This window comes from Stegodyphus dumicola, chromosome 3 (genome assembly GCF_044657685.1).
Source record: "Stegodyphus dumicola isolate Sdum_Otavi_A_Nest chromosome 3, ASM4465768v1".
Taxonomy (NCBI): domain Eukaryota; kingdom Metazoa; phylum Arthropoda; class Arachnida; order Araneae; family Eresidae; genus Stegodyphus; species Stegodyphus dumicola.
The window spans coordinates 120677608-120694457 of NC_140770.1; positions in this window are offsets into that span (position 1 = coordinate 120677608).

Here is a 16850-nt window from a genome sequence, read left to right on the forward strand (position 1 = left end):
ATTCCGTACAAGGAAGTCATGTGGTGTACACATCAGATTTTTTCAATAAGGAAAATGAACTGCTAGGTACGTTTTGTGGCGCACTCCAAAGTCTGCTCACTTACTAGTGTTGCTGTTGTCTTGTAACCCCATCTATTAGCAAGGACAAGAAGTACGGACCCATGAGGGTCCGCTCTACTTGAGAATGATGCAGGCAACCCTCCATTTCGCACAGTTCTCTATTTCGCATATTTTTAAAATTCAATTTTTTAAATAATTTCGTCGATAATGAAAAGCCTTGCTTGCACGTCAACCCTTTTCGATTCACTCGTTCCAGTTGCTTTTTTTTACCTTTGTCTCGTCAGCAGGAGATGTGCCTGACCGTCACGAGGGTAGAGATGGGGCAACATTATAAATTGATACGATTGAGAAACTCAGTGTTGGTACAAACACAAAGAAATTAAGGATTCATAAACTTCATACGATCGAGACAAAGATGGAAATAATTAAACGTTCTAAAAACGGTAATTCTTTTGGTTCAGTTGGGCGTTTGTACGATGTAAACAGATCTACAATAGGTTCAGTTTTGAAAGCTAAGGGAAAAAATTAAGGAATACGTTCAAAATTGTGAAAATATGTTTCCAAAGACTGTTACTTAAAGACAGGGCATAGTGATGGATGATATGGAAAAACCTTTTTCATTATGTATCGATGATTAAGATCAGAATAATGCCCGTCTGAGTTTTTCAATTATTCATACTCTTAGTTTGCATGAAGATTTCAAAACTAGATTAAATGCAGATTCACGGTACTTCAAGCAAGTAACGGCTGGTTTCTTTAATTAATTTAAAATGAGATATTATTTACATAATATTAAATTCAGCAGAGAATCGGCTGATGCAGATACAGATGCTGAGAAAGTATTTATTTCCTCATTGTCCAAAATTATCGTAGATGGAGAATATTCTCCTAATCAAATATTCAGTGTAAATGAACCGATCTTTAAATCTTACTATGGTAAAAATTTCCTAATCGTAATACATTTGGCTTAACTTAAACAAGTAATATTGAACTTGAAATAAAATGTAATAATTAAACTTGCCTAACGGCTCACAGGAAAATTTAACCACGCGGGAAGGCTCCGACTCATAGAAGCCGGCGGAACAAGCTTTAAGTCTAGAAGCACTCAACGTTACAGAATCAAATCGCCATTAAGTCAGAGTAATAACGTGGCCTTCAAGCAGACATAACACTCATTAAAATAAACTTCCGAAACCTTTGCTTAAATACTACTCCTCCCTTAATTTGAACAAACGCGCCCTAGCTGATTAACATTCTGGCAGGAAAGCGTGGGTAAAAAGGAGAGTGTAGAGAAAAGTTGCCTTAACTAAAAATTAAACTATTAGTCAAAATAAATAACTAAACCTCACAAATTGAAGATAATAATTGTACCAATATTGCTTGCATATTTACTAAAGGCATAAAAACCTTAGCCGGAAAATAAGAACGACAAAATTCAATCATTTTTAAAGCAAAAAATACACAATTTACAAACATATAAGAGTAAAGAAACTGAGATCACTGAGCCGGGTAACAGAGTGGATATATATATAAATATATTTGTATGCGTTTGGTGCGGCCGATTGCAACCAAAATACGAAGTGTACATGTCATAGCAGTCCTTTATATACACAAATTTCAAACTGTCTGAGGCTACTCGTTTTTGAGTTATGCGAAATACGTACGTACACTGCTCAAAAAAAAAAAAAAAAAAAAAAAAAAAAAAATGGGACAGTGCCATATCTCCCGTTCTACTGGGCCGATTGACAAAATTCAAACTGCGTTTTCCGTGTCTCGAAAGTGCGACTTAGGATATATATTAGATTTATATATAGCACTATTCTAACATAGGTATTTTGACACAAAATCGGACTTTTTATGAAATAACATATCAATATTTTTCCATATTTCGATTCTACGACTCAAATTATTCCAGAATACCAAGTTTTGTAAAAATCGTACGAGTAGTTTTTAAAATATTAGCTCTCAAAATTTTAGCTCCTCAATGTTAATTGAATTTGGTAAATATTAATTAATATCTCTTTTTTGATTAAACTTTTATTATTTTTCTTTTCACATTTAGAAATTTAGGTTCATTCCAAATAAAATTTACCCATTTTTTGTGTTTTATTTTTTAAAAACTTTTGAATTATAACCTATAAAATTTTTACCATCATCTTAAAGTAGGTGTATTTTTAAGCATATCTGCAAAAAATTAGACTTTTTTATTCAAAATTTTCTGAGATATACACGAATTTACATATTTTCGCGTTTTGAAATTTGGCATCTTTTTTTTGAGCGATAATAACGCCAAATATGGTCTATGGCTTTTTGTTACAGTGAATTGCCACAGCTATTTTTAACCTTAAATTTCAAGTAAAATTTTACGGAGAATTAATTATATGAAATTTTTTCTCAATGATGCGTAATAAATATTCATTAATACTATATGAAAAGCTATTTTTTTTAAATTTTAGATTATATTATTCAAACTTTTAACTATTTTTTTAATTTCTCTTTTTCTTCCTTTTTTAAAAAAAAATAAGAGTAAATTTTTACCTTCGGCATTTTAGCGTCTTCTACTTTACTTCTTTTAAATAGAATTGTCTAAAACTGAGAATTTTCGTTTGATGTTTATTTGAATGAAAATATTTTATGACATTAACTGCATAATTTATTTCTAAACAAATTGTTGCTTATGAAGTGGCTGAAAGAGTGGCTGATACTATCATCCATATTTTTAAAGCACAGTATATTTTTATAGAAACATAAAATTTAGAATAATCATTTTTATCAAAGTCAAATTATGATATAAACATACAAACCTCTAGAGATTGAATTAATGGAAGTTCATCTGGTTATGTAGAAATGATCTGCAGCTACGTAATGGCTGGATAAGTCAGCAGGTTCTGTGGACAAGTAAGAATAATTATATAAACGACACCCAACATTCTGGATTCAATTAACAACGAGGATACGATGTTTATTAAATAAATTTAAGAAGTTTTAAAACATAAAAGATCAACTCATTTTTTTTATCCTAAAATGTATTTTTGTGCGTAGCGTATTTTCATTTTATCCTTAAAATTCTAATTTAGAATGTAATTGTCAAGAACCGAATCCTAATCATCAGTAATATAATAAGTAATTATTACGGTTATTAATAAATCCTACTTATAAAGTAATTGCAAATATTTCAAAAAACTTTTTGTCTGAAAGCAAATATTTTTCTATGCAAATATTTTTAATTTTATATTAATCAAGATTTCCCACGATATTATTTATTTGCACTTCAATTCTTACAGTCAGCTCTAGTAGAAGTTACAAATCAATTATATTTAATTAAGGATTGGATTGGATTGGATTATTTAATTATGACAAAGCACACGAGGACTATCTGCCTAAAGGAAGGGATGCCTTCGGGGATGACTTTCTAAGGGAAACTGGCTCGCATACACGTTACACATGGGAAAAACCACGAAAACGCCTTGCAGCCAGCCCGTTCGCGGGATTCGATTCTCAGACCGAACTACAAGTGTTCAGCGACTTTACCGCTCGGCCGCTGGTGGACTATTTAATTAAGGAATGACCATATATGTTTAGAAATAGCGTACTGTAACAGCAATTCAATTATTGGCGCCGTATCTTTCATGTTACTTCCGATTGGCAAGCTACATGATTTTTAATGAGGATTAGGGTTTTGCTAGTAACTTGGAAATACCGCTTAAACTAAGTTAGTTGGTTATTTGAACATAGAAAGAACATGGGAGCTATTTGATTAAGATGCTTTTATAGAGAACCTTTGCAAAGAGAACCTAGAAAACTACGAAAACCAACCATGCAGTTTGTGTTAGACTTCGCAACAAACAATTAGTATTTAACAATCTTCAAATGCTAGGCAGCTAGTGAGGCTCCAATTAAATCTCCAATTTAATATTTTATTTGTAAATATTTAAAATACTGTTGTATTCTTAGACACAAAAAGCAGAATTTAAGTTTTGTTAGCTCGTTAGTAAATTACCAAGCCGTAGTGCAAATGAATATTCAATTTCTTTTGCAATAATTGTATTCACTTAATATTCTTGGAATATGATTAAAGAAGGAACGTTCTCGGAAGATTAAAGAAGTGTTTAAATCCAGTGATATTAGGTTTGTCTTACATAGTGATGGGCAACTTCGGTACTTTCTTCTACCCGGTACGAGAGTAACGGGTACAGACAAGTACCCGGTACAAAATACCCGTTACTCAAGTAACCGTTACTTTGAAAAGTACCGAAAACCGATTTCAAGTACCGAGTACCCAAGTAACGATTTAGAGTACCGACGTAACGAAATACCGGAGTAACGGTTTGCTGTACCGGAGTACCCTAGTAACGATTTGGAGTACCGAAGTGCCCTAGTAACGATTTGGAGTACCGAAATACGCAGCTAACGATTTTGCGCACTAAAGGAACTCTGCCACGTCACCACGTGTTTGATTTTATCTGTACAGAGTAAGATTTTGAATATCAGAAAACATGTCAACTACGGAAGTGTCTGATGAGCAGACCATTCATGGACACAAGGAGCGCATATCACCATTTCGCAAATACAACCAGATACTACTGTCCTCGTACCAAAACCGAAGCGAGCTGAACCCTCATCGATCCTCCAGTAACGAATACCGAAATACCGAGAAGAGACGCATATTTTCGTTACAAAGTAGCGAATACCGAAAAGCACCCGTTTCGGTACAGAAGTAACGAATATCGAAAAGTACCCGTTTCGGTACAGAAGTAACGAATACCGAAAAGTACCCGTTTCGGTACAGAAGTAACGAATACCGAAAAGTACCGATTTCGGTATGGAAGTAACGGGTACTTGGATGTACCGATTTTCAGTACCCGTTACAACTAAGTACCCGTTACAAAATACCCGGTTCGGTAGTACCGACTCATCACTAGTCTTACAAGCTCAGGATCAAAACGATTCTGCAATTGCCCGAGTTGTTGACTTGTAAATGGCTGTGAATTAAGCAGATGACTTTTAATCTTACATCTAATCTTCATTTGGAATCAAATGTTTTGATTGCATGACAATGCATCTTTTCATTATTCAATAACCAGTCCGAGAACCGCTTGTGTTCCGAAAATAAGTATGTGTACTCAGTCGTCCTGCATGTACTTCAAATTTGTCTTCTTGTGATTTTTTTTTCTTTCCCCAAAACTAAAGTTGCCTCTCAAAGGAAAGTTTTTTTGACATTGAAGAGACAAAAGGAGTGTGACATCTCCTTTTAGAGGCATGTCAAAAACAGATCTCTACAAGCCTTCTCTTCCATTACATGTTGTGCAGTCAGACAAAAAATTGCATCAGCATAAATTCTATAATCTATTTTTATTACACTCTGATTACTTTATTAACATACAGTGAATATATACTAAATCTTTTACTTCAGCTTAAGTAATTCGGAATTTTTGACGGAAATTTTGTCGGAACTAGGACTTAGAAGATACGTCAAATTAAATATTTCGATAACCCAATAAAGGTGGAAGTTTCAATATTTTATTTTCGGAGGGAGGGGAAATGTTTTCAATTTTGGTCCATTATACTAAGTATATTTGCTTCGATTCTTTATTTTTTCATAAAAGCGAAAAATTTACGCACGGTATACATATAACGCATAGCTTCAAATTAAAATTTAATAATATACAGAGTGGTTATAATTAAAGTTCCACATTGAAACGGTCATAAAAGGAAAACTACTGGGTCAAATGTTATCAAACTTGGTAATCGTGTAAAGGAGGTCATGAGAATTTATTTTCCGCGAAAAAAAGAAAGTTCGAAACCTCACCACCAGGGGGGAAATGGCGCTGTATGTAATATTGCTAAACGAAATATGTGTCGGAATCTAACTTAATCTCTTGTTACAAGGGTTTAATATGTTGTATACCCTTAAGAAACTTTGAAGTATACCATTTAAAGGCAATATACCATTTAAAGGCGTTAAATTCGATAAACGTCGAGTGCGCCATCCGTGTAAGAGAGAAATTCGTCCGTGAAAACCACGAATTAGCGATTAGAAAATGTGAGATCGCAAATCACTCGCACAAGTGCGTACAATCTGGAAATCGTTTTCTTACAGATCGCTAATTTGTAATTTTTGAAGCCTGAATTCGGCCCTAAAACATGAAGATACTGATTCAAAACGCTTTTAATCTATTTGGGCCAGAGAAATTCCTCGTGTTATCTATCTAGTTCCATTGCATTCTCCTACTGCATTCGATTGCATAAAAGTCATTCCACACCGTTTAGTGTTGAATGACAGCTAGTTTTATAACTGAACCATTTTCCTCTGAAGAGCAGTCGACAGCTGGACCACTGTGATTGCAGCTCACTTAGAGTCAATGTTAAAGTGTTTCGTGATACATGAACTGCAGTAACGTGGCATTTTAGATACTACGATTTTTGTGCAGGGTAGGGCCCCACCTCACGTGTGTCGTACAGTTCCTTAGGCTACGTTTCACGAATGAACGTCTTATAGGCCAAAACTTCCCCTCTTCCCAGAGCTCAACCTCTGTGACTTTGGGCTATGTGGTTATCTCAAAAGCACTGTTTATGGTGATAATCTAAACAATTTGGCAGAAATGAAAAATGTGATACACTGACATGTCCGTAACATTCCTCCTGATATGCTAAGAGCTGCTGTTGAGAATCCAGTAACAGGATTTAACTTGCTTTCGGAAAATGCTGGACGCTACATTGAACATGCTTTGTAACATGTTTCGAAAACTATTAAACACATTTTAAAGCGATATTTTCATGTCTTATTTCATTTAACAATATTGTATACAGCGCTATTTTCCCCCTGGTGGTGAGTTTTTGAACTCTTTTTTTTCCCGCGGAAAATAAATTTCCATAACCTCCTTTACACGATTCCCAAGTGTGATAACATTTGGTCCGGTAGTTTTCCTTTTATGACCATTTCAAATTGGAACTTTAATTATAACCACCATGTAAATTAAACTTTAAAAGTTTGACAGTTTGGTTCAAGTCCCAGCTTTAAATATATATATATATATAAACATAATCTTTAAATTTAAACAAATTAAATTTAAATTTTAACAAATACGTATAAAAGTAATAAAAGCAAATTTAAAGCCAAAAAAATTTTAAAAGTTTAAAAAATGTGTAAACATATAAAAGATTTAAAAGATTTAATTCTCGAACTAATCTACAATATCATTTAAATTCAGAAGCATAAGCAAATCAAGTGCAAAAGCATTCCATGAAAATAAACTCACTAATTCACCTTTCTAAGTCTGTCTCCTGCTTGCTCAACAGTCATTCACTTATGCATTTTTAAAAAATTGTTTAGATTAATTTTAATTTGCTAAATTAGGGAATTTATTTTCATGGAATGGTTTTGCGCTTGATTTGCTTATGCTTCTGAATTTAAATGATATTGTAGATTAGTTAGATAATTAAATCTTTTAAATCTTTTATATGTTTACACATTTTTAAAATTAAAAAAAAAATTTTTCTCTTTAAATTTGCTTTTATTACTTTTATACGTGTTTTTTGAAATTTAAATTTAATTTCTTTAAATTTAAATTTCATTCCTTGCAGCAATGGCGCAAAGAATTATTTAATTAAATTTAATTTTTTCTTATGAAATAAATATAATCTTTTATATTAATCCTCTTAGAAAGAATGTTTTAAGAAGCTAATTTTTCTCACGCGTTATAAATTGTATAAAAAACAATGATCTTTAATATGATTTAGATTGTTTCAGCCGATATAAGAATCGGGTTACTCGGTGGTACAGAATAAACCCTGCTGGACTGTTTTATTTCTTTGTCATTTAGCAAAAATCTTTTAATTAAAATATTTATCCTTTGGACTTCGCTTTAAACTTTATTTATAGTTAAAATGACTAGAAAATGAAAAGCCGTCTTCAGCTGAAACGCAGTTCATGTAATTGATATTTTAAAAAATTGACAAGAATGCAAAATTTATGAAAATCTAGCAATCGAAAAATCTTAATTTTCTTGTGTGAGCACTGAAAATAACTGTAGAAGGAAAGAAGAAAATTAGGGAGAAAAGTAAGCAAAAATGTGCAGGGAAATTTGGCTGTCAGACATACGAAGATGTTTCAAAAAGTTGGACGCTTTTGAGTATACTTTCAGGATACTTCAAAGAATTTAGGTGTTCAAAGAGAAAACACTTGGACGTGTACACTAGCAAATACCATCAATTGAGCTTGTGTGTTAACGGAAAAGACAAAACGATATCATTGCAGATTAAAGTGAAGAGCGACAGGTTTTAAACTATATGGTTGTGTAAATTACGTTATAGAACATCATATCGTATCATAAATGGTGAATCCCATGATTTTTTCAGTCGAATTATTTGAAGATTTAGGAGTTTATCCATTGATGTATGTGGATGTCACCTAAAGATGTTTCTTTTCCCTTCCTGATGAAACAGCGGCCGAGCGGTAAATTCGCTGAACACTGGTACTTCTGTCCGAGGTTTGAATCCCGCGAAAGGGCTGGCTGCATGGGTGTTTTCGTGGTTTTCCCCATGTGTTACGTATATGCGAGCCAGTTTACCTTAGAAAGTCCTCCACGAAGGCATTCCTTCCCTTAGGCAGATAGCCCTAGTGTGCTTTGTCATAATTAAATAAACCAAAACCTCTTGATGAAACCAGTCTTTCCTTTCATCTCATACCTTCAAAATGTTTAGCCTCTAAAGACTGATAAAGGCTCTGACCAAATACTTCGTGAAGAACTTCCTAAGGGAAACCAGCTGGCATACACATTACACATGAGAAAATCCACGAAAACGCCCATGCAACCAGCCCGTTTACCGGGATTCGAACCCCGGAGTGAACTACCAGTGTTCAGCGACTTTACCTCGCGGCCGTTTGTGGGCCTTTATGAAATGGAAAGCGATAACTTTATTTTAAATGATTGTCCGAAATATCAAGATATTTCGAAAAGTTGGATGCTTTTTAATATACTTGCAGAATGCCTAAAGAAAAAGAGCAAGAAAAAATAAATTTTTGCGTAAAATTTAGTATTTGTATTTTTTTTTTTTTAATTAAAAACCTTTTAATCTTATGATTTGATTCTTGCGATTTCAAAAATAAAATATTTGACTAAAATAGGAGTAACATTTTAAGAAAACAAATGTAGGATAAAATTGTGTAAAGCAATGGGCAGAATGATAAAACTGTTTAAAGCAGTGTATGCAAGTCATCCTAAGTTAAAATGTCGGTTATACATCTTTCTTATTTATATATATCTTTTCTGAACGGAACATTGAAAGGCGTGTTAACTGTGCTTTACTGTATTTTCTCTTTTAATATATGCAGTTTTCAAACGCAACGTAGTCTGGGTTACAAAGTATTCTTCCGAAAGAAACGCAATTCAAATAAATAAAATCAAATTCTGAAAAATTTATATTAATAAATATATTTAAAATGCTCAGTTCGAAGGAATAAATAGAAAATTTTAAAACAATTATCTGAAGAGATAATGCAACACAAACAATTAAAATAAAAGTATAAAAATTTAAAAATTACCTAAAATAATAACTATGACAAAATATATATATAAAGATAACTATTTGAAAAAAAAAATAAACGCTGCACCTTTATTTACGCAGTTCGAATAGAAATTTTTAAACCAGTTATTCGAAAGAAAAACATGCAACTTAAACAATTCAAATGAAATTCGAAAAAGAAAAAAATTGCTTAAAATAATAACATTTATAATTAAAAATGTAATATAATGAATATTATTTTGAAAAAAGGAACGATGGTGACTTTTTTTCCTCTTACTGGAAAGGAAACTAGGTTGCCATATATTACGAAGTTCGCCAAGTGAACATTCTTGGTGAAAACTGAAAAAAAAGTGCCAACATAAATTTGTGAATTTCTCTGTAAATTTCGTTCCAAATTTTACAAAATTTCATATTTAGGCGTAATTTGAGTCGTAGAATCGAAATATGTAAAAAAAATTGGTATGTTATTTCAGAAAAAGTCCGATTTTGTGTCAAAATACCTATGTTAGAATAGTGCTATATATAAATCTAATATATATTCTATGTCGCGCTTTCGAGACATGAAGAACGCAATTTGAATTTTGTCAATCGGCCTAGTAGAACGGGAGATATAGAACCGTCCCCCTTTTTTTTTTCTTTCTTTTTTTTTAGCAGTGTACATACAGATGCCACGAAAAATTTGCTATAGAATTCATTTTAAAGCAGTTTTTTAATTTTTTTGGAGGAAAAGAGTCTTTTATTCTGTCCTTATGCGCAGATGTCACGCGAAAACATCGTTAAATTGCATTCGATAGCGGTCAAAATGGATATTTTAGTTGAAATATGCTGCCTGAAACTTTTCCTTTTCACGATTACAATACTCCCTTTTTACTTCGTACAAGGAAGCAGAAAAGATGATATTCTATAACTCTTGAAGCGTTTATGAAGAAAATACCCGAAAGAACTTAAAGATACCTTGTTAACTTTATTATGCATACATATTGTTAAATGAATATTTTAAACGCGAGTTTCTTACATATATTTTTTACACATTTCTACTCTCTAACAGTTCAACATTCGCAGACACTTTCAGGAACCAAATATATGTGAAAGTCAAGGGCCACCTATAAATAAATGATTTTAGGTAGTAAAATTGAGATCCGTCAACTAGAAGCCGAACATTGCACGGCCAGATCGAAAGCGCCTTGTCGATATTCCAGTTTCCTTGTTTGCCTGCCTGATTGGTGATCAGCAACCTGCACAAGCCTGGTGGTGAGATGATCATAATCTTGATCATAATATTTCCACTTAAATGAAATTATGCCTCATCCGTGAAAATCGTTTGATAAGAAATGAAAATGTTACCAAGGACAAAATTCTTAAACTATTCGCAAGACTGCGCATGTTTACCACAATACAATATCAAACAATACTATGCATCTAATATTACCATGTTCATCGTTTGTTGCTCGCAAATGACGCATCAAAAGATGGTCATTATCATTCCAGGTGAGAAATCGTTTTAGAGAATAGAAAGCAGTTTGAAGGTGCGAAATATAGGAAACAACGAAAATGTGCTTGGAGTTCAATCCATGATAAGCAGAGATTTATCATATTGAAATAACGTTATATTTGCAGGCGAGTCAAAATGTAAAGCATCTGAATCCGACAGACAAAGGCTGTGAGGCGAAAATCAAATGAAAAATTGGATTAATAGGAAAAGAATTGAATTAAAAATTAATTAATTGGAAATTAATAGGAAACAACGAAAATGTGCTTGGCGTTCAATCCATGATAAGCAGAGATTTATCATATTGAAATAACGTTATATTCGCAGGCGAGTCATAATGTAAAGCATCCGAATCCGACAGACAAAGGCTGTGAGGCGAAAACTAAATGAAGAATTGGATTAATAGGAAAAGAATTGGATTAAAAATTAATTAATTGGAAATTAATAGGAAACAACGAAAATGTGCTTGGCGTTCAATCCATGATAAGCAGAGATTTATCATATTGAAATAACGTTATATTTGCAGGCGAGTCAAAATGTAAAGCATCTGAATCCGACAGACAAAGGCTGTGAGATGAAAACCAAATGAAGAATTGAGTTGCGAAAACCTGTTGCTTACTGTTAAGCACGGATTGAAGGCATAATGATTTGAGATATTTTACTCCCTCTAAAATGAGGCATTTTGTTTTTATAGATAGTATGTATCAGTATGAATGCATAAATAGTCTTAATGTAAACTTGAAAGCATCTGCAAGAAAACTTGACGGGCTAAATACATTCAAGTTCTACTAGGATAACGATCCTAAACTTGCACCCCTAAATATTCGCATATGGCTATTATACAACTATCTTGAAGTAACCAAAACTCCTCCATATTCTTCGGATTTAAATCCTATCGAACGTGCATGGAGTGAGTTGGCGAAAAGAATTAATAATAAAGAAAGAGTTTATTAAATCATAGAATTTATTTAAATAAATATAAAATTTCTTCGTAAGCTCTATCAAAAGCAATTTTTACGAAGGAAAACTTGAAAAAATAACTTATTTTATATGCCAAAGGGCAGGAAAATTTAAATTTTAGCTAAAGTATATCTAATGAGGTATGAAGTAGCAAATGTCCCTTTATTTTCATGTTCTTATTAAATATAAAGTGTTTGTTCAAAATGTCCGAGTATTTATGCGAATTAATTTTCTGAACTTTTTGAATAACTAATTTTTGTACTAAAACTTTTCAAATATCTTATTCAAAAACAAGCAGGTTTAAAAAAAACAATAATTAATAGTATCAGTGAAAGAAAAAGAAAGTTATTTAGATAATATTTATTAACTAATATTTGCACAAATATAACTGAAACGCACAAGTGCCCGAAACAAATGTGAGCCATTTTCTAGGTGTTAAGAAATTAGTGGTTGTACATGTCTCCGTTTTTCCATAATGAGAAGAACATACATGTATACATACAGATTCTTTATTATTTAATAATACAGGTAAAGAAAACTGTTATCTCGTAGAAAACTGACACATGTTAAAAACAAAATTAAATATCATAATGTATAGAAAAAACAAAATACGAATATTTTTAGGTTTGATCGTTTTGCTTCTGAGCCTCTTATATGTTAATAGCCGTTGACAGAACTTCATTATCAACAATATGGAGCTCACTTCAAAATGCTTCCTATTTTTAAAGATTAAATTTCCTTTGATTTCGTGTCGTACCTATTTATGTTTAATACTTCTAAAACCCCATTTATTAGATTTCAAATAATTCCCTCTGCTCTTTGTTGGGAGAGTTATCGCCAGAAAATCCTCAAGAACAAATATATAATCTGCTTATATTAATAATAGAAAATTGCTCGATCATCTTCAACTCGGTTTTGTAAAAAGCTCAATAAACTTTGAAAGAATAATATAATTTTGAAACATTTATGTGCACTTATAAGTTTAATATAGCTCATCATAAATAGCAAAAAATAGCGTTTAAGTGGTAGATAAATTAATTATCGTGTATCTTGGAAGAGATTTAGCAATAAAATTAAATTTGTTTGCTTTTTTGCAGTCAGCGATAAAATATTTTTTTTTCTCAAAGTGCATTTTGAACATTTCGAAACAACGAGTATTAAATTGATATGGCTCTAAAACAATTAGGTAATTACTGAAAATTGCTTAAAATGCATTTTATTCAATAGACAAAGACAACATGTCAAAATAATTTTTTTACATGCCTGAATATTTAGATATTACTTTTTACTAGTCACAGCGTTAAACGATTTATAAAGAATATTTAATTAGTTCAGTAACAAAGTGGCCTTAGTAAGCTTTATTACTTATTATTATATGGTAGAAATTAAACTGTCACAGAGTAAACTCTGAAATATATGAAATTCAATTATATGAATAGAATATATAATAATAGTAGTATTAAAATATGCGTTCGGAGATACGGTTTGGTTCTACATTCTTCTATTCATTTTGCGTAAAAATGTATCCATCCACTTCTCTGCATAGTCCCTGTAAACAAATACATATTTTCCAAAATATTGCCATGATTGCATTCTTTTAGCAAATAATTCTTAAGACTTTGTTTTGATGAAATGATTGAATGATTAAAATGATGCCAAATTACTAATATAATTGAAATGATGCCAGATTAGAGGACGTAAAACTTTGTGAGCTCGTTAACTTTTTTAAAGCTTGAAAAATTCAAAATTCCCTAGATGAGTGGTCAAGGAAATACTGATTATTTCAAATTTGTATTCACTAAGAAACTTGACTTCCAATGAATAAGAATGTTACGTTGGAAAAGTATAACTGCTTTTAGGCCCTTTGGGAGGGGGCTGTAATATTGGATGAAACTTTGTTTTTAAAGCATCTTTCATGAGTTGAAACCATTACTGTAATGACTACGGTTAACATTGTCTTCCTTAATTCATTACGCATTGCGTTCAACCAGCTGGTGAATGAGTGAGCATTCACAGGTTTACAACGTCCGGTCATTTTTAACACATCAAGGAAAATATAACATATGTAGTGCCATCGCTACATATCTTACTCAGCCAAATTTCGATCAGAACCCGATTTATAGAAGTTGATGCCGGGGCAAAACCTCTTACAGAGTCTCCTTAACTCGTTTCAAGGTAGCAAATGTAAATTGTGTGAATTATGTAAGGTATATTTCGTGAAATAATCTAACTAACAATTTATTATTTTTGCTTTTAAAGCTGTTTAAACAAACAAAAAATCACCTTTCTATAAATTTTGTTTCATGTCGTCAGTTTATTATGTGTTGTGTAAAATATAAATTTATACATTTCAAAACAAGATCTTGATGGGTTTATTTCCTTCATGGAAAAAAATGGCAGAAAAGAACAGAATCTGAAAATTTCTTCCTGATTTTAATACAAACTTCAGTTAACTACGTTACAAGAATTAGATTAAATCATGCAACTGAACTGCTTAGCAGTTTCATAATTAAACATGTAACCACGTTCACGGTAATCAAAAGATCTTCAAATTAACGTTATATGTGGTTCAAATGGGGTATTTGCTCAGTAGCAGACGCTGGTGTAAAATTTACCGTTAGTTCAACAAATAGAAGCTTCGCGAAATATCAGTCGTCAGTAAGAGTGCAAGATAGCGATCCAGCGTCTGAATTTTGAAGAAAGACGTGAGAAACTAAGGTAAGAAATTTAAATATTTATCCCTGCCTCTAATTTTATATTTTTGAAAAATACGTAAGTTACTCTGAAAGTGGAGGCCTTGGAAACTTGCCTATTTACCTTTCTATAAATCAGATCCTTATTTCGATGAGTTTAATTCCACGAAAGAAACCAAAACGGATAATAATGCATTGTTCTTCAAATATAAATATCGCAGTTTTAATAAAAAGTCTTCCATTCCGAAGCATTTTTTTACTTCCTTGTACGAAGTAAAAAGGAAGTATTGTAATCGCGAAAAGTTTCAGGCAGCATATTTCAACAAAAATATCCATTTTAACTGCTATCGAATGCAATTTAACGAGGCTTTTGCGTGACATCTGTGCATAAGGACAAAATAAAAGACTCGTTTCCTCCAAAAACATTTTAAAAAACTGCTTTAAAATGAATTCTAAAGAGAATTTTTCGTGGCGTCTGTATGTACTTAGTACGTAAACGAGTAGCTTCAGAACGTTGAAATTTTGTATATAGGACTGCTATGACATGTGAATTTCGTATTTTGGTTGCAATCGGCCGCACCAAACGTATATATATATACTCGGTTACCCGGCTACCCGGCTCAGTGATCTCAGTTTCGTTACTCTTATATGTTTGTAAATTCTGCAATTTTTGCTTTAAAAATGATTGAATTTTGTTTTTCTTATCTTCCGGCTAAGGTTTTATGCCTTTAGTAAATCTGCAAGCAATATTTGTACAATTATTAACAATTTAAAAGCTGTTTAAATGCGGTTAAGCCTAATTTTTAAATATTCATTAACATTCATCCACTACGAAAGTCATGTATGGAAAGTTATGATACACAGAGAAAACAACATTACATGCTACGAAAAACAGACGGCCGCTGGGAGGAAATTTTCGCGGACAGGAGAAGACGGCGAAAGGGTTAAAGAAATATCGCTTTATCTTTCAGAAGTCGTGTTTGCTTCTGCCGACAAGGTGAACATGGCTTTCCTTCTTTTCAATCTTAATAGTGGCTCTACTGTATGATCAACATCTTTGATGTCCTATAGTCAGATCACAATCCCAAAAATGTGGCCAACGCTTTTACTGTATTAATAGCTGCTGGCTAATTTTTTACTGCTACGATTTTAGAATCTTGCGTTTCGATTTCCCTTTGAGATGTATTACATCCAAGTTAGGGAAGTTTTTTGGACGCAAATTTGCATTTGATCACATTTACCTTTAAATCTGCTTCTTTGAAAAACAAAAACACTTAGTGTATCCCGAATATGTTCATCAATTATCTCCCAAGTAATTATTATATCGTCTTAGTAAATAAATATTGATTTTCATAAAATAGGTTCTAGAATAATATCCATAGCTCTCTAAAACGGGGCAGTTTTTTTACATAAGCCGAACGGTATTCTAAAGAAGGCAGACTAATACAAGATTCGTAATTTGTTCAGTCGCAACTTGTGGGGTTGTACTAGTGGTACTTAATATAGTTACGTACGGAAAGTGAATATCAATCCATTCGAAAAATAGCCAGATACAACTGTTTGATCGCTTTACTGACGCAAATAAAACGTTGCATTGCAACATTTTATTTACATCAGTAAAGTAGTGGTAAATCCCTACATCAGTAAAGTAGTGGTAAAGTAGTAGTAAAGTAGTGGTCATCAGTAAAAGCGGACGGTATTGACAGAACGTGAGAATATTATCTATTAGGCGGAAGATGGCAATGTTAGTATTGAAATAAATAGGGGGACCGGAAAGTAATGTCGTCTATACAACATGTCGACTACAACATGCTAAGGGCAGAAGTGGAAGCAAATGGATGTCAAACACTCTTAACTATCCTTAGTCGACCATTCAAGAACATTTAAAGCAGAATGGAAAAATAAGCAAAGCAGGTGTTTGAGTCCCCCATAATCTGTCCGGAAAGAACAAAGCCAACCTATCCATCACATGCAACGTATTGCTTCAACGGCACCATACAGAACCGTTTTTTAATCGTTTGATTAGTGGTGACAAAAAAATAAGTCCTATATGATAATCCAAAACTCGAAAGGCAGATTTAATAGGGGTTACAAAGGGTTTACATCCCGAAAAGGCGCTTCTG